This window comes from Ornithorhynchus anatinus, chromosome 1 (genome assembly GCF_004115215.2).
Source record: "Ornithorhynchus anatinus isolate Pmale09 chromosome 1, mOrnAna1.pri.v4, whole genome shotgun sequence".
Taxonomy (NCBI): Eukaryota; Metazoa; Chordata; class Mammalia; order Monotremata; family Ornithorhynchidae; genus Ornithorhynchus; species Ornithorhynchus anatinus.
In genome coordinates this window covers 128747279-128769696 of record NC_041728.1, presented here as the reverse complement: position 1 = coordinate 128769696, position 22418 = coordinate 128747279, and the positions used below count along the sequence as shown (strand labels likewise).

The 22418-nt window shown below is 45.3% G+C and overlaps 1 protein-coding gene across 6 annotated transcripts in view; it reads left to right on the top strand.

Moving 5' to 3' along the window:
• The window catches only part of DGKD (diacylglycerol kinase delta), a 140039-nt gene that overhangs the window by 68527 nt on the left and 49094 nt on the right, over window positions 1-22418 (top strand). The window contains exon 1 of one of the 6 annotated variants that reach the window (XM_029065330.2): window positions 13164-13333. The exons of the other annotated variants lie outside the window; for them this stretch is intronic. The gene's annotated coding sequence lies outside the window, so the exon portion shown is untranslated. Of the gene's footprint in view, window positions 1-13163; window positions 13334-22418 lie in introns of those variants that run through there. 6 annotated transcript variants of the gene reach the window in all.

Sequence of the window (22418 nt, the reverse complement as noted above, 5' to 3'; positions counted from 1 at the left end):
GACGATCTTTCCTGTGAGGTGGTATGTATGTGCAGGGGACCTACAAGTTTGGCAGTTGGCAGCTGTTGAATCTCGTTGACCCCAGGGCCTTCCAGGGGAAGCTGCAGAGAGGAAGGGACGGAGATGGTCTGGTAAAGCCCGAAGAGCCGTGTGTTAGTGTGTATCCCACATCAGGAATCCCAAACCACACATAGAGAGGGGACTACTGATTAATGGCCCTGCAGCATGGCCTGGCAGATAGCGCCCGGGCCTGGGACTCAAAAGGACCTGGGGTTTTAGAGAAGCAGTGTGGCTTAATGGCAAGAGCATGGACTTGGGACTCAGAGGACGTGTGTTCTAATCCCAGCTCTGCCACTTGTCTGCTGTGTGACCTTGGGCAAGTCACTTCACTTCTCTGTACCTCAGTTCCCTCATCTGTAAAATGGGGATTGAGACTGTGAGCCCCACTAGGACAACCTGATTACCTTATATCTACCACAGCACTTAGAACAGTGCTTGGTACATTATAAGCGCTCAACACAAATACTATAATTATTATTATTATTATTCTAATCCTGGTTCTACCACTTGTCTGCTGGGTGACCTGGAGTAAGTCCATTGTTGGGTACGGATTGTCTCTAGTAATAATGTTGGTATTTGTTAAGCGATTACTATGTGCAGAGCACTGTTCTCAGTGCTGGGGTAGATCCAGGGTAATCAGATTGTCCCATGTGAGGCTCACAGTCGTAATCCCCATTTTACAGATGAGGTCACTGAGGCACCGAGAAGTTAAGTGACTTGGCCAAAGGTACACAGCTGACAGGTGGCGGAGCTGGGATTAGAACCCATGACTTCTGACTCCTAAGCCTGTGCTCTTTCCACTGAGCCATGCTGCTTCTCTTTTCTCTTCTCTATTTGTTGCCGCATTGTATTTTCCAAGCGCTTAGTACAGTGTTCCACACACAGTAAGCGTTCATTAAATATGAATGAATGAAAAGTCACTTTACTTTTCGGTACCCCAGTTTCCTGATGTGTAAAATGGGGATTAAAAATATGAGCCCCTTGTGGAACAGGGACTGTGTCCGACCTGGTAAGCATGTATCCACCCCATTGCATAGTATAGTGCTTGGCACATAGTAAGCACTTAGTAGATAACCTAAAAAAAAATACGGCCTTTCTGCATTGAGCATACACAGCTAACGTCATTAGATGTGCTTCATACAGATTTGGGCTCCAAACACTATTTTTTAACAGGAAAATTATCTTCAAAAATGTATACTTGGCCCATGTAGACATGGTAAAAAAAAAACCCATAAAATAGTAAACCTTTTTAATAATGTGCTTATCATTTATGACTGAGGGTTATCTGCATTATGCTGTTCCACCATCTTCATTTTACAGATAAGGAAACTGAGGAAAAAGGGAAGCAAAACTGAGATTAGAGTGTGCCGTTCTTTGGAATTGCTTGTAGGCCATGTTTGCCAGGGCAGTATTTGACTTTTCTTTGCCTGGTTCTTACAAAAGACCTGGTCCACTAGTCAAAGTTAGTAGTGGGAGTTTCTTAGCACTTCCAGGTGTCCAGAAAACAGTTATTGTTTTGCTTTGAAGTAACATGTGTCTCCCCATATAGATCGTAAACTCACTGTGGGCCGAGAACATCTCTACCAACTCTGTAGTACTGTACTCTTCCAAGTGCTTATCAGATACTGTTGCCAAATTGTACATTCCAAGTGCTTAGTACAGTGCTCTGCACATAGTAAGTGCTCAATAAATACTATTGAATGAATGAATTAACATTAAGTGGTCAGTAAATGTCATCGATTGATTAATCAAGACATCAAAACAAGATTTTTCATTTTTGTTTTTGCCATTTTTAGCAGTAAAATACAATAATTTAACTTCAGATTGCATTGTCAACAACCTTTAGATTGTCCCTGGGGAAATTGCACTTTTCAAGGAATGGAAACTTTTCCATTTTTCCTCACTCCTATCATCTAGCTCCGTCTGCTCATCTGCTCATGGTAAGCACTCAATAAATGCGATTGAATGAATGAATGGTGTGGGGAGATTAAATGGAGGGATGGATTCTTTTTCTATGCTGAAACATTTTTCCATTTTTGAGGATCATTTAAAATTCAAGGTTGTCTGACCTTTGGAACAATATGGTAGTTAGGAACAGTGTTGGGAAAATTTATGAAGCAGAGAATTGTTCTCTGCTTAAAGAGTTGAACCGGACACTCTAACAGGCATACCTCTGGTTCTGAATAACAACTATGTATATACATATATTCATTCAATCATATTTATTGAGCACTTACTGTGTGCAGAGCACTGTACTAAGCGCTTGGAAATTACAATTTGGCAACAGAGACAATCCCTACCCAACAACGGGCTCACAGTCTAGAAGGGGGAATCTAGAAGGGGGAACATAAACAAAACAAGTAGACAGGCATCAATGCCATCAAAATAGATAAATAGAATCATAAATATATACAATATACTAATAAAATAGAGTATTAAGTATGTACAGATATACACAAGTGCTGTGGGGAGGGGAAGGGGTTAGAGCAGAGGGAGGGAGTAGGGGCGATGGGGAGGGGAGGAGGAGCAGAGGGAAAGAGGGGGGGGCTCAGTCTGAAAAGGGCTCCAGGAGGAGGTGAGCTCTCAGTAGGGCTTTGAAGAGGGGAAGAGAGTTAGTTTGACGGATGTGAGGAGGAAGGGCATTTCTGGCCTGAGGTAGGATGTGGGCCAGGGGTCGATGGCGGGACAGGCGAGAACGAGGCACAATGTGTGGGCTGGGCTGTAGAAGGACAGAAGGGAGGTGAGGTAGGAGGGGCCAGGTGATGGAGAGCTTTGAAGCCTAGAGTGAGGAGTTTTTGCTTCATACGAAGGTTGATAGGCAACCACTGGAGATTTTTGAGGAGGGCAGTGACATGCCCAGAGCGTTTCTGTAGAAAGATAATCCGGCCAGCGGAGTGAAATATAGACTGAAGTGGGGAGAGACAGGAGGATGGGAGATCAGAAAGGAGGCTGATGCAATAATCCAGTTGGGATATTATGAGAGACTGTACCACAAGGTAGCAGTTTGCATGGAGAGATATGTCATGTGCTAATTGCAGACGTAGCCCAGGATCTGAAAGCCACATCTGACATTATGCCCAAGCAGTGCAGGGAATTCCATTCCCTTCCTTCCTCCTCCTCCTCCTCCTCACCTTGCACCAATCTCGCTCTTCCCTGTTCTGAGCAGTTTTCTTGCCCTTCCGGATTTCTAACGAGGTCCCTCCCGTGTCTGTCTTCCCCATCCCCCATGGTTTGTATGTTTTTGTTTTTTCTAAACCAGCGACACAAGCACACTGAAGACATTCTGATGAACTTACCTCAGCCCCAGCTCCTGTTGGCTGTAGCGGGAGTGAACACACATAGAGGCGGGGGGAGGAGAGAGGAAACCGAGGACGGCGGGATTGGCCGTCCTGGGGGTGAGGCCGAGCAGGGACCCAGATGGGGTGGTTACAGAATCGGTGGGGGCCGGCGGCCCAGCTGTTTGCCGCGAGGCCGGCGGGCCAAATGGAGCTCGGGGCTGGGGCCCAGTGTACGTCCGCCCGCTGGGTGTGGCGTCCCCTGTGGGGTGAGAGGAGCCAGATTGATTGATGGGAAATCTGGAGTTGGGAAAGTTCCCAGGAATAATGTCACCAATTCCCTTCAGTTCTATTTCCACAGCATCGCTGAAATCCACCCGTTCCTCTCCATTCAAACTGACACTGTGCTGATCCAAACACTGTCCATCCTTTGTCTACTGCATCGGCCTCCTTGGTGACCTCCCTACCTCCTGTCTCTCCCCACTACACTCTGCTCTCCGGATCATTTAAAAAAAAAGAAAAAATTCAGTCCTACTCCTCAGGAATCTCCACTGGTTGCCCAGCCACCTCCGCATCAGACAGAAAGTCCTTACCGTTGGTTTGAAAGTACTCAATCCGCTCACCCCATCCTACCTCACCTCACCTCACTGATCTCCTACTACAACCCAGCCCGCACGCTCTGCTTTTCTAGCACGAGCTTGCTCACTGTCCAATCTCATCGGTCTCACTGCCAATCCCTTTTCTACGTCCTCCTTCTGGCTTGGAACTCTCGCCCCCTCCATATATGCCAGACCCCCATTCTCCCCACTTTCGAAGCCTTATTAAAATCACATCTCCTCCAAGAAGCCATCCCTGATTAAGCCCTCGTTTCCCCAGCTCCCTCTCCCTTCTGCATCATTGATGCAGTTGGATCTGCATCCTTTAAGCACTCGATATTCACCCCAAACTCACAGCACTGAAGTACATATCCATAATTTCTTTACTAATGTCTGTTTCCCCTTCTAGACTGTAAGCTCATTGCAGTCCAGGATCATGCTCCGTATGCAGAAAGTGCTCAGTAAATACCACCGATTGATTGATTAATGGAGAGGAAGGGACAAGGGGAGGAAAGGTCACTGTAGTCTTTTTTTTTTTTTAATGGTATTTGTTAAGCACTCACTATGTGCCAGGCACTGTTCTGTAGATACAAGTTAATCAGGTTGGACACAGTCCCTGTCCACATGGAGCTGACAGTCTTAATCCCCTTTTAAAGATGAGGAAACTGAGGCCCAGAGAAGTTAAGTGACTTGCCCAAGGTCACACAGCAGACAAGTGGCAGGGCCAGGATCAGAAACATGATCTCCCATGTCTGTGCTCCATCCACTAGCCTACACTGCTTCTTTTAATTTGCATTTAGTATCTGTATTTAGCATCTATATTTAGAATCCCCATCCACCCCATGCCCTCAGACTACATAGTCATACCACCCCCATCCCAAAAAATGTTTGTTGCTTGGGTACCCACAGTTTGGGTTGGGTAAAATGCAGCCACTGCTATCCTCCCCTCTGAGTAGAGTGGGATGGGCCAGGGTTGCTCCTTTATATTGTTCTTCCTCCCACCTACTATTTGAAGTAATTCTTATCATCTGCCCACACTATTAGCATTCAGTTGTATTTACTGACCACTTACCGGTGCAGAGCACTGTACTACGCGTTCAGGAGAGTATACCATAACAACAGACGCATTCAGTCCCCACAGTGATTATCAACCCCCCGGAGACAGCGATTATGTGTCTTGCATCTGTGGTACTCTCCCAAGTGCTCAAGATAATGTTTCATGCTCAGAAAACGCTCAATTAAAAAGACTGATTAGGCAAGCATGGCTCCACCACTTGTCTTCTGTGTCGCTTCATTCTCGGCCTCAGTTCCCCCATCTGTAAAATGGGGATCGGCTGTGAGTCCCAAGTTGGACATGAATTGTATCTACCCCAGGGCTTAGTTCAGTACCTGGCACATAATAAGCGCTTGACAAATACCATTTAAAAAAAAAAAATTAAGAGCTGAGGCCGGTGGCTACAGGCTTGGTAGGTCTAGGAAGGGGGACGGGGGTGGTGGGGGAGAGAGAGAGAGAAAGGAAGAAAGAAAGAAAGAGAAAGAAAGAGGAACAGGACAGCTTTAAAATGGACCACATCATAGTCCCAGGATTGACTCTTTCCCCTTGATGGTGGTGACTATTACTCATTGATCCATTCGCAGCTGCACTAGCGGATCATTTCACGTCTTAGGGCTCATTAGCCAACCCACGACTTCACTGCAGGTACCCATTGGTTGGGTCCATAAACTATGAATTTGCCTCTTCAGGTTGTTCCGGTGATTCCAAGAAATTTTCAGCATTTATACTCCAGCTTTGAAACACATTCAGTTCTGCCATGATGACTGTTTTTCCTAGGTATTTTGGCTAGAACATGACAGCAGGATTAGGGAATGTTCTTCTGACTCTGTGCCTCTGGATATAGCACAGTGCAGTGCCAGAAGAAACGGTTATATGCTCATGGATGTGGTGTCAAGGTCCAGGTCAATACTGCAGTGCAGGCTCTCATTAAAGCGAGGTTATACAAGAATATACGCATTGCATTGTTGGGGGGACAGTAGGTTCATAAAAATAGGATGTCATTGTTAATTAGCGGCCTGGGAGACAGAAGACTTGAGGTCAATTTCAAGCTTTGCTGCTGATGGACTCGGATGACTTTGAACAAATCATTTTTCACTCTTGGTACCTCAGCCGCCTTAGTTTCTTGTCAGGGCAGTTCATTTCTGGCGATATCTCACGGAAATGTGAAGATGAAATAGCAATGTCTGAAAGCTCCCCACTCTGAATATCCCAGAAGGTAGGTACAAAGAAATATTAATCATTCGAGTTGCATTGTGATCTGAAATTCGGTAGGTTTTTCCCTGAATAGATATATTACTACCTTCACCTTACTGTTCTTGCCTCCACTGATGGAAGAGCAAGCAGATAAGTAAAAACGGAATCAAGAAGGCCAGCACATCCTTTGGGAGATTGTCAGAGTGTGGTGACAGCGTGGCATCAAACTCTGGGCAAAACTAAAGATCTTGTGGGCAGAGAACATGTCTACCAACTCTGTCATTTTTTACTCCCCCAAGCGCCTAGTACAGTGCTCTGCACACACACAGAAAGTGCTCAGTAAATACCATTGATTGATCTACAGAGCTGGAGTGTTGTCTATGATAAGCAGTGTGGCTTAGTGGAAACAGGCTTGGGAGTCAGAGGTCTTGGGTTCTAATCCTGGCTCTGCCGCTTGTCAGTTGTGTGACTTTGGGCAAGTCACTTAGCTTTTCTGTGCCTCAGTTATCTCATCTGTAAAATGGGGATAAAGACTGTGAGCCTCATGTGGGACAACCTGCTTACCTTGTATCTATCCCAATGCTTAGAACAGTGCCTGGCACTTAGTAAGTGCTTAACAAATGCCATAATTGTTATTATTATTCTCTCTTTATGGATGGGAGACCTGGACCACATCCACACGCTCTGTCCGAGTCCTTGAGCGGTCCCATCTCCATCACTTGTGGGCCTACTCAGTATCAGGTGGGAAGACAAGATCACGAACAATGAAGTTCTGGACTGTAGTCAGTCTTTCAACAACTGGGCGGTCAATCAGTGGTGTTTATTAAGTGCTTACCATAGGCAGAGCACTGTACTAAGCGCTCGGGAGAGTACAGTATAATAGAGTTGGTAGACATGATCACTGCCTACAAGGAGTTTACTGTTTACAAGAGGAGGCAGAAATTAAAATAAATTATAGATCAGGAAAAGTATTACAATAATAATAATGATTGTGGTATTTGTTGAGCCCTTACTATGGGCCAGGCAGTGTACTAAGTGCTGGGGTAGATAGTTCAGTGCTTTGCACACAGTAAGCTCTCAATAAATACAAATGAACGAATGAACTTATACAAGGGTATCGGTTTGGACACAGTCCCTGTCCCACATGGGGCTCAGTCTTAATCCCCATTTTGCAGATGAGGGAACTGAGGCCCAGAGAAGTGAAGTGACTTGCCCAAAGTCACACAGCAGACAAGTGGTGGAGCAGGGATTAGAGCCCACAATATGTATATAAGTGCTGGGAGGTTGGGGTGAGAATCAAAGTGCTTAAGGGGTACACAGGTAAGTGCAGAGACAACAGAGGGGAGGCCTCTTGGAGGAGAGGTGATTTTAGGATGGTTTGCTTGTGCATCACCTAACAATGCTCACCTTAACGCGGCTGTGCTGGGTGATGATGATGGTGATGGTATTTGTTAAGCGCTTACTATGTCAAGCACCGTTCTAAGTGCTGGAGTAGATATTCATTCATTCAACAGTATTTATTGAGTACTTACTATGTGCAGAGCACTGTACTAAGTGCTTGGAATATACCATCCGGCAACAGATAGAGACGATCCCTGCCCAACGACAGGCTCACAGTCTAAACGGGGGAGATAGCAAAGCAGAACAAAACAAAACAAAACATCATCAAGATAAATAGAATCATGGAGATATGCACCTCATTGACAAAATAAATAGGGTAATAAATAATTTATACAAATATGCGCAGGCTGAGGGGAGGGGAAAGGGGAAGAGCAGAGGGCAGGAGGGGGGGGAGGGGAGGGGAGGAGGAGCAGAGGGAAAGGGGGGGCTCAGTCTGGGAAGGCCTCCTGGAGGAGCTGAGTTCCCAGTAGGGCTTTGAAGAGGGGAAAAGAGCTAGTTTGGGGGAGATGAGGAGGGAGGACATTCCAGGACAGCGGGAGGACGTGGGCCAGGGGTCGACGGCGGGACAGTCACAAATGGGGGACCTTGAGGAGGTGAGAGGCAGAGGAGCGGAGTGTACTGGGTGCGCAGTAGAAAGAGAGAAGAGAGGTGTGGGGTGGGGGGCAAGGTGATGGAGAGCTTTGAAGCCAAGAGTGAGGAGTTTTGCTTCATGCGAAGGTGGATAGGCAGCCACTGGAGGTTTTTGAGGAGGGGAGTGACATGCCCAGAGCGTTTTTGTAGGAAGATGATCCAGGCAGCGGAATGAAGAATAGACTGGAGTGGGGAGAGAAAGGAGGAAGGGAGATCAGAGAGGAGGCTGACACAATAATCCAGCCAGGATATAAGTTAATCAGGTTGGACACAGTCCCTGTCCCACATGAGGCTCACAGTCTTTAATCCCCATCTTAGAGATGGAGTAACTAAGGCACAGAGAAGTGAAGTGACTTACCCGAGGTCACCCAGCAGACACACAGCAGATTCCAGATCCTTCTGACTCCCAGGCCCATGCCATATCCACTAGGCCATGCTCGAGGAGAATGAACAACAGCAGGATACCCAAACAGCCGTGTGATGAGCTGAAACTGGGAAATCGAAAGCAGGGAGGGTAAAGGAAGACGTTTAAGGACATGGTAGGACAAAGCCTCAGTCAGTGCTGCATCCCAGCTGAATATTGGGAGTCATCTACCAAGGATAGACCTGCATGGCTCATTGTCATCAAGAAGGGATTAGCTCTCTCTGAGGGAAAACTTCACATGGAAAGGGAGACAAGAAGGCAAAAAGAGAAAACAGTGTCGTGTGTTGCAAACATTAAATAAAACAACACAAGGGACAACTTTTTGTGGATGCCACACTGACCTTTTCAGCTGCAAGCACATTCATAAGTGAGCTACTTCAGCGATGCCTTCTTTGATTATAGAGTTTTGTTTTTGATTTTTGTTTTTTAGCACTCAAGCGTTTACTGTGCGGCCAGCATTGTTCTAAGCACTGGGGTAGATGTAAGTAAATCAGGTTGGACCTAGTCCCTGCCTCACATGGGGATCACAGTCTCAGTAGGAGGAAGAAAAAGTACGAATCCCATTTTTTAGTTGAGGAAACTGAGGCACAGGGAAGTTAAGTGACTTGCCCCAGGTCATATAGCAGGCTGGAGGCAGATCCAGGATTAGAATTCAGGTCGTCTGGTTCCCAGGCTTATGCTTTATTCACTAAGCTATGCTTCTCCGTATTCAAAGAAGACCGTATATATATTGTATTCATCAATAGGCAACCCAGAATAGTCTCCAAGGGGGACTTTTATCAATTGGATATATTTCAAATTTCTCTCTACGGTTTATGGTCCTTTGCCCATTGTCAGCAAATGTTTTCTTTCTCTCTGGTTCAGAGGTTGGGCGCTATACAGGCGTGGAGGGAAACCTTGGTTACAACTCCTGCTTTCTGCATTGCTCTCCATTATACCTCACTGATGAGATCTCAAATATGTATACTTTTCCACAATATATATAAAGCACCTTGATACTCTTCACTTGGTATCAAGGTGCTTTATATATATAAGTGAATAGTCACTGTAGAAAATGCAGAATGAAAGAACGGCATTGAGTGTGATCTTTGTATGCCAGCTGGAAGAATTGTGTTTAGTTCTTATTTCCTCAGCCACCTTCATTTTTTCTTCCTTTGAGAAAGCATTCAGATCTCAAGTCCAACAACAATTCTGTGGTACCCAATGCAGTTTTCGGAAAGAACACGTTGAGGCTGGGGCCTGGAGATTCTCCCTCAGTAAGACTCACAACCGGATAGAAAGAACATCGGTTCTTTTGAAATGTGGTGTTGGAGAAGGCTTTTACGAATACCATGGACCGCCTGAAAAACAAACAAATGGATTTTGGAACAAATTAAGCCAAAGTGGTCTTTGGAAGGCCAAATGACTTAGATTAGCATATTTTGGGCACATATTCAGGAGGACTAATTCTCTGGAAAAGACACTAATGCTAGGAAAAGTCCAGGGAAAACGTGGAAGGGGCAGACCGGCAGCTAGATGGATAGAGACCCTAACAGCGATAACAGAAGAACCATTAGAAAGATTGCGGGTTATGGCAGAGGACAGGACGTTCTGGAGAAAGTATATCCATGGAGTCGTCGTGAATCGGAAACATCTCGACGACGCTTAATAATAAGACTCACATTCACTTAGGAAGCAGTGTGGCTTAGTGGAAAGAGCCCAATCTTGGGAGTCAGAGGATGTGGGTTCTAATCTAGCTCTGCCACTTGTCTGCTGTGTGACCTTGGGCAAGCCACTTAACTTCTCTGTGCCTCAGTTACATCATCTGTAAAATGGGGATTAAGACTGTGAGCCTCATGTGGGACAACCTGATTACCTTGTTTCCCTCCCTCCCAGCACTTAGAACAGTGCTTGGCACATAGTAAGTGCTTAGCAAATACCATAATTATTATTCATAGACAGTCTCGTTGTCAGCACTATCACCTTTCTCATCCAAGGATGTCTACGGAAGTCTGGGCTACACCTTTCCAAGGAGTGTAGCTTAGTGGAGAAAGCTCAGGCCTGGAAGTCAAGAGAAGGACCTGGGTTCTAATTCTGGCTCCGCCACTTGTCTCCCTTGTCACCTAGAGCAAGTCACTTTACTTCAGAGAAGCAACATGGCTCAATGGCAAGAGCTCCGGCTTGGGAGTCAGAGGTCGTGGGTTCGAATCCCAGTTCCACCACTTGTCTGTTGTGTGACTTTGAGCCAGTCACTTCACTTCTCTGGGCCTCAGTTCCCTTGTCTGTAAAACTGTGACCCCCAAGTGGGACAACCTGATCACCTTGCATCTATCCCGGCGCTTAGAACAGTGCTTGGCACATAGTAAGCGCTTAACAAATACCATCATTATTATTATTATTATTATTCTCTGTGCCCCAGTGCCTTCGACTGTAAAATGGAGAATGAGAGTGTGAGCTCTATTTGGGACATGGTCCATGTCCGTCCTGATTATCTGGTGTCAGCCCCAGCACTTAGCCCTGCCTAAGCCCTGTCAGCCCTATGCTTGGCACATAGTAAACATTTAACAAATACCATAAAGACGTGGGAACCAGGGATGCCAGCTGTCCATTTTGAGCACAGGAGTGATCTGGGCGAGGCTGGGGTCAGAGCATGCACCCCCCAACACCCCCAGTCACAGAGCTCGGCACATAGAACTACACACAGGACAAGAAAGGGGATGCCCAGGCACCCACAAGCTAGGAGAATACAAAGGGCGAACAGTCCATTCAGTCATTCAGTCATTCATTGAGCACTTACTGTGCATTCAGTCATTCATTCTTATTTATTGAGCGCTTACTATGTGCGGATCACTGTACTAAGCGCTCGGAATGTACAATTCGTTAATAGAGACTATCCCTGGACCAACAATGGGCTCACAGTCTAGATGTGATGGGGAGCCTTGCTAGGGTGAGTGATCCTTTGAAGCACTCGTTGCCCATTGAAGGCCAAGGAGATGAGAGAACCGTGGCTGGTAGCGTTTTGGATCCAACCTGCTGCTGACCTTCTTCTTACTAAAAGGGGCAGAGCAAGCAATACAAAAAAACTGTGAGGGGGTAGCGAACGGCTCCCAACCCTTCCTCTCCACCCTTGGCTGGGACCTCTCTTGAGAACTCCTTTTAGCTAACTTGGGAATACTGAACAACTTGAGTACATGAGAAAATCAATAATAGTAATAATATTGATATTTGTTAAGCGCTTACTATGTGCAGAGCACTGTTCTAAGTGCTGGGGTAGATACAGGGTCATCAGTTTGTCCTACGTGAGGCTCACAGTCTTAATCTTAATGAGGTAACTGAGGCACAGAGAAGTTAAGTGACTCGCCCACAATCACACAGCTGACAAGTGGCAGATCCGGGGTTCGAACCCATGACCTCTGACTCCCAAGCCCGGGCTCTTTCCACTGAGCCACGCTGCTTCTCAACTATTAGTGGGTCAGACGAATAGTCCACTTTGTCCAATATATCGATGCTGATGATAATAATATTATGTTACTTGTCAAGCCCTTACTATGAGCCCGGCACTGTTCTCGGCTCTGCAGTAGATACAAGTTAATCAGGTCGGACACAGTCCCTGTCCCATATCGAGCTCACATTCTTGACCCCCATTTTACAGATGAGGTAATTGAGGCCCGAAGAAGCAAAAGCGACTTGCCCGAGGTCACACGGCAGGCGTGGCGGAGCTGGGATTAGAACTTGGGTCCGTCCACCTTCCACCCCATGCTTTATCCATTAAGCTGCGCTGCTTCAGTGGGAGCATCAAAGGATTCTTAGAGGAGAAACAATGTGATGGTGATTGCCTTCCTTGATTCTACTAGTTACAGATGCATGAGCTAACATCCTAGCTTTCCTCTCTCATAGCCCATCACCGTTATATCATCCCTGAACGGTATCAGTGATGTCCTAGTTAAACTATTTAAACTCTAAGAATTTGCACCCTGGAATAAATAAGACCCCGGGGGCCTTACTGTTTGGTTATTTATTCTTTTTAGTGAAACCCAGAGCCGGATTAGTTATAATCACATTGGTCGGGTGGTCTCTTTCGGTCATTAGTATCAGAGGATGAGAAGCAAATATTACGAGTGGCTCCCACATTATGAGTCAGATCCCTCCCCGTTTGAATTTTTTAGCCCGAGAGGGAAGAGTACCAAGCTGACGGTCTTGAATGTTTGTGTGGTTTTATGCAGGAGATTGTACACTGCCTAGGGTTATCTCGTGCCTGATTCTGTAAGGAACTCTGGTGAACATGTACACACAGCAGTTTTGAATAAGCCAGGGTCCCCGGGGGGTTTCAAGGTTGCAAGATTTGTTCAGCGGCTTCTATGTTTGTGCAGTTTCCAAACTGCAGGATGTGAGTAATAGGAAGCGGCAGAAATGATCAGGTCCCGTCACACGCCCACTCTCAGCCACCTTTAGAAGCAAAGAACACCGGGGAACTATTTTTAGTGAACTAATTCACCGCTCTCTTTTTCTCACTCCCTGACTGTATGTCTCTCGTGCCGGTCTTGGTCAGTGATTCGGCCAGATGGCCCTGATTCGTATTTCCACTTCTGGTGATCACTGAGGTTGATCAGGCCTAAAGTAGCAGAGATTTATCTTTGCTCCTTACTCTTGCTTCAACTCTGAGAAACTCCTGGGCAGCAGCAAAAATCTTGAGAACACTCCGAATGGGTCAAGCCGACAGGTAAGAACTCCAACTGAACAGTTTGGAAGAGAATATACTCTTGAGGAATTTTCTTTTTTCTGGTTTTTTTTAAACCAGTGTTGAGCAGTAGGATAGTGCTGAAGAGCTTGGAATTAAGCAGATATGGCTTGTGGAATTTTGGTCCAGAATGGAGAAGATTTAGTGAATTGATGTTGACCTGGCATCTTTTTAGTCAATGGGTAAACCTCTCAGACCGCTTACAAGCTTTTCCAACTGGGAGGCTCCAAAATATCAGCCAGGGTTCAGTAGATCTAGTTTTCTGTGATGGGTTTCTGATGCTTTTCAGAGAAGTAAATGCTCTGAGTTAAGCTGGTTGTGGGCAGGGAACGTGTCAACTCTATTGTATTCATTCATTCAGTCGTATTTACTGAGCGCTTACCGTGTGCAAGGCACTGTACGAAACACTAGGGAAGTACAGTTCCGCAACATATAGAGACAATCCTTCTCCACAACGGGCTCGCAGTCTAGAAGGGGAGAGACAGACGTCAAAACAAGTAAGCAGCCATCAGTAGTGTCATTATAAATAAATAGAATTATAGATATGTACGCATCATTATACTCTTGCAAGTGCTTAGTACAGTGTTCTGTGGAGAGTGAGCACTCAATGAATAACCTTGATGATGAAAAGAGAGCACCATACAAAATGACTGAATCTCTTTACAATACGCAGATGGTATGACGACTGGTACTGCTCCCTGAAGCGTTCTGATCTTTGCTTTTGGGAGCCAAATCGTACCTTGATTTAACGAGGATGGGGGCTTTTTAATCTACTGTAGGTGTTTCATCCATTCAGGATGACTGGCTTTGCCCAGGACCTCAGCTTCTCTTCCCTATGTATAAAAAACCGACCTATCTTTTATACGCCCAGCATTTCAGGCTGAATCTTGCCTTGAGGAGCAAAACCAGTCTGTTGTCGTGAATCTTGTAACACCAATAAGGTAATAGAATATGGTATTCCTTTCATAGGAAATAGGAATTTTTTTAGCCTAGACTGTAAGCTCGTTGTGGGAAAAGTCTCTGTTATTTATTATAATGTACTATCCCGAGTGCTTAGCATAGTGCTCTGCACACAGTAAGTGCTCAGTAAATTCATTCATTCATTCAATAGTATCTATTGAGAGCTTACTATGTGCAGAGCACTGTACTAAGCGCTTGGAATGTTCAGTTCAGCAACAGATAGAGACAATCCTTCTCCACAACGGGCTCGCAGTCTAGAAGGGGAGAGACAGATGTCAAAACAAGTAAGCAGCCATCAGTAGTGTCATTATAAATAAATAGAATTATAGATATATACGCATCATTATACTCTTGCAAGTGCTTAGTACAGTGTTCTGTGGAGAGTGAGCACTCAATGAATAACCTTGATGATGAAAAGAGAGCACCATACACAATGACTGAATCTCTTTACAATACGCAGATGGTATGACGACCGGTACTGCTCCCTGAAGCGTTCTGATCTTTGCTTTTGGGAGCCAAATCGTACCTTGATTTAACGAGGATGGGGGCTTTTTAATCTACTGTAGGTGTTTCATCCATTCAGGATGACTGGCTTTGCCCAGGACCTCAGCTTCTCTTCCCTATGTATAAAAAACCGACCTATCTTTTATACGCCCAGCATTTCAGGCTGAATCTTGCCTTGAGGAGCAAAACCAGTCTGTTGTCGTGAATCTTGTAACACCAATAAGGTAATAGAATATGGTATTCCTTTCATAGGAAATAGGAATTTTTTTAGCCTAGACTGTAAGCTCGTTGTGGGAAAAGTGTCTGTTATTTATTATAATGTACTATCCCGAGTGCTTAGCATAGTGCTCTGCACACAGTAAGTGCTCAGTAAATTCATTCATTCATTCAATAGTATCTATTGAGAGCTTACTATGTGCAGAGCACTGTACTAAGCGCTTGGAATGTTCAGTTCAGCAACAGATAGAGACAATCCTTCTCCACAACGGGCTCGCAGTCTAGAAGGGGAGAGACAGATGTCAAAACAAGTAAGCAGCCATCAGTAGTGTCATTATAAATAAATAGAATTATAGATATATACGCATCATTATACTCTTGCAAGTGCTTAGTACAGTGTTCTGTGGAGAGTGAGCACTCAATGAATAACCTTGATGATGAAAAGAGAGCACCATACAAAATGACTGAATCTCTTTACAATACGCAGATGGCATGGCTGACTGGTACTGCTCCCTGAAGCGTTCTGATCTTTGCTTTTGGGAGCCAAATCGTACCTTGATTTAATGAGGATGGGGGCTTTTTAATCTACTGTAGGTGTTTCATCCATTCAGGATGACTGGCTTTGCCCAGGACCTCAGCTTCTCTTCCCTATGTATAAAAAACCGACCTATCTTTTATACTCCCAGCATTTCAGGCTGAATCTTGCCTTGAGGAGCAAAACCAGTCTGTTGTCGTGAATCTTGTAACACCAATAAGGTAATAGAATATGGTATTCCTTTCATAGGAAATAGGAATTTTTTTAGCCTAGACTGTAAGCTCATTGTGGGGAATGTGTGTATTTATTATAATGTACTATCCCGAGTGCTTAGCACAGTGTTCTGCACACAGTAAGTGTTCAGTAAATTCATTCATTCAATAGTATCTATTGAGCACTTACTATGTGCAGAGCACTGTACTAAGCGCTTGGAATGTTCAGTTCAGCAACAGATAGAGACAATCCCTGCCCATCGATGGATTTACAGTCTAATCGATGGGCTTACAGTCTAATACAGTCGACTTAGGAAAAAATGGCATTATAGCCTGCCCTTCTAAATTGTGTCTTCTCACTACACATTGTGGATGTAACGCTGTTTGAGAATTAGGGAATATTCTTCCAAAATCACACATCTAACTGGATAGAATGCAATATGTTGTCAGAGGAAACAGTTGTGCTCATACTTGAACCGTCGGTATTAGGGGTAAAATCACATGAGTATTCTCTGGTTTTTTTCCTTTTTATGGTATCTGTTGAGCACTTACTACATGCCAGATGCTGAAGTAAGCCCTGGGAGAGATTCAAGCTAATCAGGTTGGATACAGTCCCTGACCCACATGGGACTCAGTCTTAATCCCCGTTTTTCAGATGAGGTAACTGAGACACAGAGAAGTGAAGTGACTTGACCAAGGTCCCACAGACAAGTGACGGAGCTAGTATTAGAACCCAGGTCCTTCTGATTCCCAGGCCCGTGCTCTGTCCATCAGGCCACACTGCTTCTCCAGCAGTTGTGCACATACTTGACTCATCAGTCAAGGGGTAAAATAACTTGAGTTTTCCTTAGTGTAGGATTTGTCACGGCCCAGTGTGGACTATTCCATCCTCTTTGGACTACTGCCGAACCCTGAATTTAGTAATCGTGGGTCAGCGTGATGTTTAGCTATTTTGGTATTCTTGTAGGGTAAACATTTCTTCATCCTCTCTGCACTTCCTCCATCTGCTTCCTTCCTTCCCTGAGCTCCTGTAATGCATCAGGAGTGGGGAAGCTTCAGTGCCTTATGCGCCCCGCTCAATGCGAGGAGGGATTTTTCCTATGATTGGGTCTCCAAGCTAAGGCAAGTTATCATTTGGCAGGATTCCTTACCAAATCCACAGGGTAAAAAGAATGACGTACTTTCCGGCCTTCCTTGGAAGCATCTGCAGTGGCTCCAGGATACTAAGCTGGCTGTCCTATCGATCTGTTCTGGAAAGGCAATTCCGGTGTTTCTACAGGTGTGAGAGGCAAAGCCATTAACCATTTCACTGCCCGTTCCTTTTTCAGAAAGCACTCTCCACTAAGCACTGTGTCCTAGTTACTGCTCGTATCTCACTACCTCCCTTCAATAGGTGAGGGAAAGGCAGTCCCAGAGATCGAATGTACAGACATTTGTGTGCTCGTTTCTGGCCCTCAGTAGCACTCCAAGCGTAGTGTACATCGGTCAGAGAGGCATAAGAAATTATTCACCCTGAATATAGTCAGCCTGCCTTGAAGCACCATCTACGTTGACTCAGAATGTTGACTGATCTTGATTGATTTAAATCAGCTTATGAAACTCATTCTGCATATCAATGTGTTGACCTTAATTCTTGGGTTTTTTTCCTCTTAATAAGTGTTGTAGATATGCAGTTATCCCTTTGATGTCACAGTTTTGACACTTTTTTAATGGACTCTTTAGGTTTTGTAGTTGTAGTTATGTTGCTGATTCCTTTTGAGTTTGTGGCCTGTAGAGCAAAGCTGGTTGAGTGAAAGGCAGAATCCCTCAGAAGTTTTTCCTCTTGGCCAATTTAAGCTCTGAAATCATGAGGGAATATACCGCAATTGGTTGTGCTAAAATTTTCCCTAATTTGGTTGTGATTCAGGATTTAGTTTTTAATTGATTCTGTAGGCCAAAAAAATCAATTATTGGCCATCTTGGTAAATGAGTAGAGAAGACATGTGCTTAAATTGGAGAGAGTGTTATTATAGGACTTGGATGAGGAGATTTTCAGGTGAAAAATGGGATTAAAAAGAGATGGGTTCCCTCAGTCCCAGTTTGCTACGTGTGATTTTGAGTAATGGCTTTGTGCCTTGGGTGCCTTCTGTGAAAGGGGCATTAGGTGATAGACGGAATAAGATTAAATAAGACCATGCTTGGTAAATTATTTGGATTCCGTGGAAAATATCATCAATATTGTGACATGGGTGTGTGAGATGTAGTCCATTTAATATCTACAAAATCTATTAATACGACACATGGAAAGCAGCATGGAGTAGTGAATAGAGCACGGGCCTGGAAGCCAGAAGGTCATGGGTTCTAATTCCGGCTCTTCTGCTTGTCTGCTCTGTGACCTTGGGCAAGTCACTTCACTTCTCTGTGCCTGTTACCTTATCTGTAAAATGGGATTAAGACTGAGTCCCACGTTGGGGGACGGGGCTGTGTACAACCAGGTTACCTCATATCTACCCCAGGGCTTAGAACAATGCTTGGTAGAACATCTTTTATAAAGAATTTTTAGAGGAGAATTTTGAAAGGAAGGCTGAAACTATGTAAAAGCACTTTTCAAATAAGAAATCTCTCATCTCAGTGTTTAGGCCAACTCTTCTCAGTTACTTTTTGCTAGGGTTGACAAAAGCTTCCTTATAATAGGATACTAGTCTCCTCAGAAATTTAAAGAAATTTGTAATTTCTTACATAGATATTATCATTATTATTATTATGGGTTTAGAAGGAAAGTTTCTTCATGTAAACATTCACTTCCTGCCAGAGTTATGCTTGTCTACTTGTTTTGCTGTCTGTCTCCCCCTTTTAGACTGTGAGCCCATCGTTGGGCAGGGATTGCCTCTCTCTGTTGCCGAATTGTACATTACACTCCAAGCGCTTAGTACAGTGTTCTGCACACAGTAAGTGCTCAATAAATACGATTGAATGAATGAATTATGCATGCATTGTTGGGGTGGTAGGCTTCAGTCAAATTAAACAAACTATTTGATATTAAATTGAAATTTGATTGTAGGAAATTGGAATATATACTATGGCCAAGGCTAAATTCCAGGGAGAGACAAATTATTAGGGGAGTGGAATGTATTTTTATGCATTTAAGGCAACTCTTTTGGTTATAGTACAGGCAAAGCAGCTTGACCCAGTGGAAAGAGCAAAGGACTGGCAGTCAAAAGAAATTGGGTTCTAGTCCCAGCTCTACCATTTGCCTTCTGTGTGACCTTGGGCAAGTCACTTAATTACTCTGTGCCTGTTCCATCATCTCCAAAATGGGGATAAAATAGTAATAATAATAATAATAATAATGTTGGTATTTGTTAAGCACTTACTATGTGCAGAGCACTGTTCTAAGCACTGAGGTAGACACAAGGGAATCAGGTTGTCCCACGTGGAGCTCACAGTTTTAATCCCCATTTTCCAGATGAGGTAACTGAGGCACCGAGAAGTGAAGTGACTTGCCCACAGTCACACAGCTGACAAGTGTCAGAGCTGGGATTCAAACCCATGACCTCTGACTCTGACTCAGTGCTCTTTCCACTGAGCCACGCTGCTTCTCTCTCCACCTTGACTGTACAGCATCTTGTTTTATAAAGGAATTGTAGAGGAGAATTTTGAAAGGAAGGCTGAAACTATGTCAAAACGCTTTTCGAACAAGAAATCTCTCATCTCAGTGTGCAGGCCAACAACTCTTCTCAGTTGCTTTTGGCGAGGGTTGACAAAAGCTTCCTTATAATAGAATACTAGTATCCTCAGAAGTTTAAGGAAATCTGTAATTGTTTCTCGGAAAATTGTGTAAATCCATATTTTAAGGAGCTCAGATAATGTGATCTCAGGAAAAGCTAGGGGTAATTATGAAGGTGCTATAATTTGTAGTGTATCCAGTTCTTATAAAATGCAGACTTTGCATTTTGCAATGGTATTTATTTAATGTTGGTATTTGTTAAGCGCTTACTATGTGCCGAGCACTGTTCTAAGCGCTGGGGTAGACATGGGGGAATTAGGTTGTCCCACGTGGGGCTCACAGTCTTAATCCCCATTTTCCAGATGAGGTAACTGAGGCACCGAGAAGGGAAGTGACTTGCCCAAAGTCACACAGCTGACAGTGGCCGAGCCGGGATTCGAACCCAGGACCTCTGACTCCAAAGCCCGTGCTCTTTCCACTGAGCCACGCTGCTTCTCAAGCTTCTCAATTATTAAGGGCTTACTATACGTAAAGCACAGTACAATGCAGTAGAGTCGATAGACACAGAAGGGAAGGAATCAACAGAGTGAGCAGAAGTATCATCCAGGAGGGAAGAAGTGTGAACTGGCTGTTCTTGTAAATGTCACAGAATAGAGTTTGATTCACAAGTCAAGTGGGTCCAATTTTAAAAGCAAGCCTGGGGTCTTTTTTTCAGAAGTGACCAAGAAAGGTGAGAGACTGAATGTGGGAGTTGAGGGGGCTGGGGAGGGGAAGAGGAGATTTTGCGTCATGGATGCCTGACAGTTTCCATTTTGTCAGCAGAGTAGTTGGCCTCGTCATCAGGGGAGAGAAAAGGGGGAGGCGGGGGCACTGTGGATTTTAGGAGGGAGTGAAAGGTCTGGAATTTCTGGAAGGTCTGGTGGCACTGGGGACAGGAATCCATGAGGGAGGAGAAGTAGCGGAGTAGAGCAGTAGAGGAAGACCACAGCCTAGTGGGTAAAGCGCAAGCCTGGGCATCCGAAGGACCTGGGTTCTAATCCTGACTCTACCACTTCTCTGTTGGGTGACCTTGGGCAAGTCACTTCACTTCAGTTACCTCATCTGCATCATACAGGGATTAAAACTGTGAGCCCGTTGTGGGCCATGGACCGTGTCCAACTTGTTGAGCTTGTATTCATTCAATCATATTTATTGAGCGCTTATTGTGTGCAGAATACTGTACAAAGCACTTGGGAGAGTACAGTATAACAATAAACAGACACATTTACTTAGTCCAGTGCCTGGCACATAGTAAGGAGGGAGAGAGAGAGAAAGAGAGAGAGTGAAGAGTTGTAGCTAGTAAGAGGTAAGGCATGAGAGCAGAAACAGTCTACTTTTGGGGTGGTCTGGGACTTTCATTCATTCATTCAATAGTATTTATTGAGCGCTTACTATGTGCAGAGCACTGTACTAAGTGCTTGGAATGAACAAGTCGGCAACAGACAGAGACGGTCCCTGCCGTTGGACGGGCTTACGGTCTAATCGGGGGAGACGGACGGACAAGAACAATGGCAGTAAATAGAGTCAAGGGGGAGAACATCTCATAAAAACAATGGCAACTAAATAGAATCAAGGCGATGTACAATTCATTAACAAAATAAATAGGGTAAAGAAAATATATACAGACGAGCGGACGGGTACAGTGCCGAGGGGATGGGAAGGGAGAGGGGGAGGAGCAGAGGGAAATGGGGGAAAAGAGGGTTAAGCTGCAGAGAGGTGAAGGGGGGGTAGAGGGAGCAGAGGGAAAAAGGGGGGAGCTCAGTCTGGGAAGGCCTCTTGGAGGAGGTGAGTTTTAAGTAGGGTTTTGAAGAGGGGAAGAGAATCAGTTTGGCGGAGGTGAGGAGGGAGGGCGTTCCGGGACCGCGGGAGGACGTGGCCCGGGGGTCGACGGCGGGATAGGCGAGGAGGTGGGTGGCGGAGGAGCGGAGCGTGCGGGGTGGGCAGTAGAAAGAGAGAAGGGAGGAGAGGTAGGAAGGGGCAAGGTGATGTAGAGCCTCGAAGCCTAGAGTGAGGAGTTTTTGTTTGGAGCGGAGGTCGATAAGCAACCACTGGAGGTGTTTAAGAAGGGGAGTGACACGCCCAGATCGTTGCTGCAGGAAGATGAGCCAGGCAGCGGAGTGAAGAATAGTCCGGAGAGGGGCGAGAGAGGAGGAAGGGAGATCAGAGAGAAGGCTGACACAGTAGTCTAACCGGGATATAACGAGAGCCCATAGCAGTAAGGTAGCCGTTTGGGTGGAGAGGAAAGGGCGGATCTTGGCGATATTGTGAAGGTGAAACCGGCAGGTCTTGGTAACGGATAGGATGCGTGGGGTGAACGAGAGAGACGAGTCAAGGATGACACCGAGGTCGCGGGCCCGAGAGACGGGAAGGATGGTCGTGCCATCCACGGTGATAGAGAAGTCTGGGAGAGGACCGGGTTTGGGAGGGAAGATGAGGAGCTCAGTCTTGGGTTTGGTGGTGTGAGATTGATGGACCAGATGGGGTTAAGGGGGTTGAGTTCATCAGAGAGGACAGTGTTGAGGCTGGGGATTTATCTAACTAGATCAATAATAATAATAATAACTGTGGTATTATTACCTCAGCCAGGCACTGTTCTAAGCACTGGAGTAGATACAAGGTAATCAGGTTGGACATAATCCCTGTCCCACATTGGGCTCGCAATCTTAATCCCCATTTTCCAGATGAGGGAACTGAGGCACAGAGAAGTGAAGTGACTTGCCCAAGGTCACACAGCAGACATGTGGCAGAGCCGGGCTTAGAACCCACATCCTGAGAGTCCCAGGCCTGGGCTTTTTCCACTAGATCATGCTGCTTCACCAAAAACTGTGCTGGTGTCCAGGTCAGGTGGAAATTCAGGTCCTGCCAAGTATAGCAACAGCGGTGCCATCCCACAGT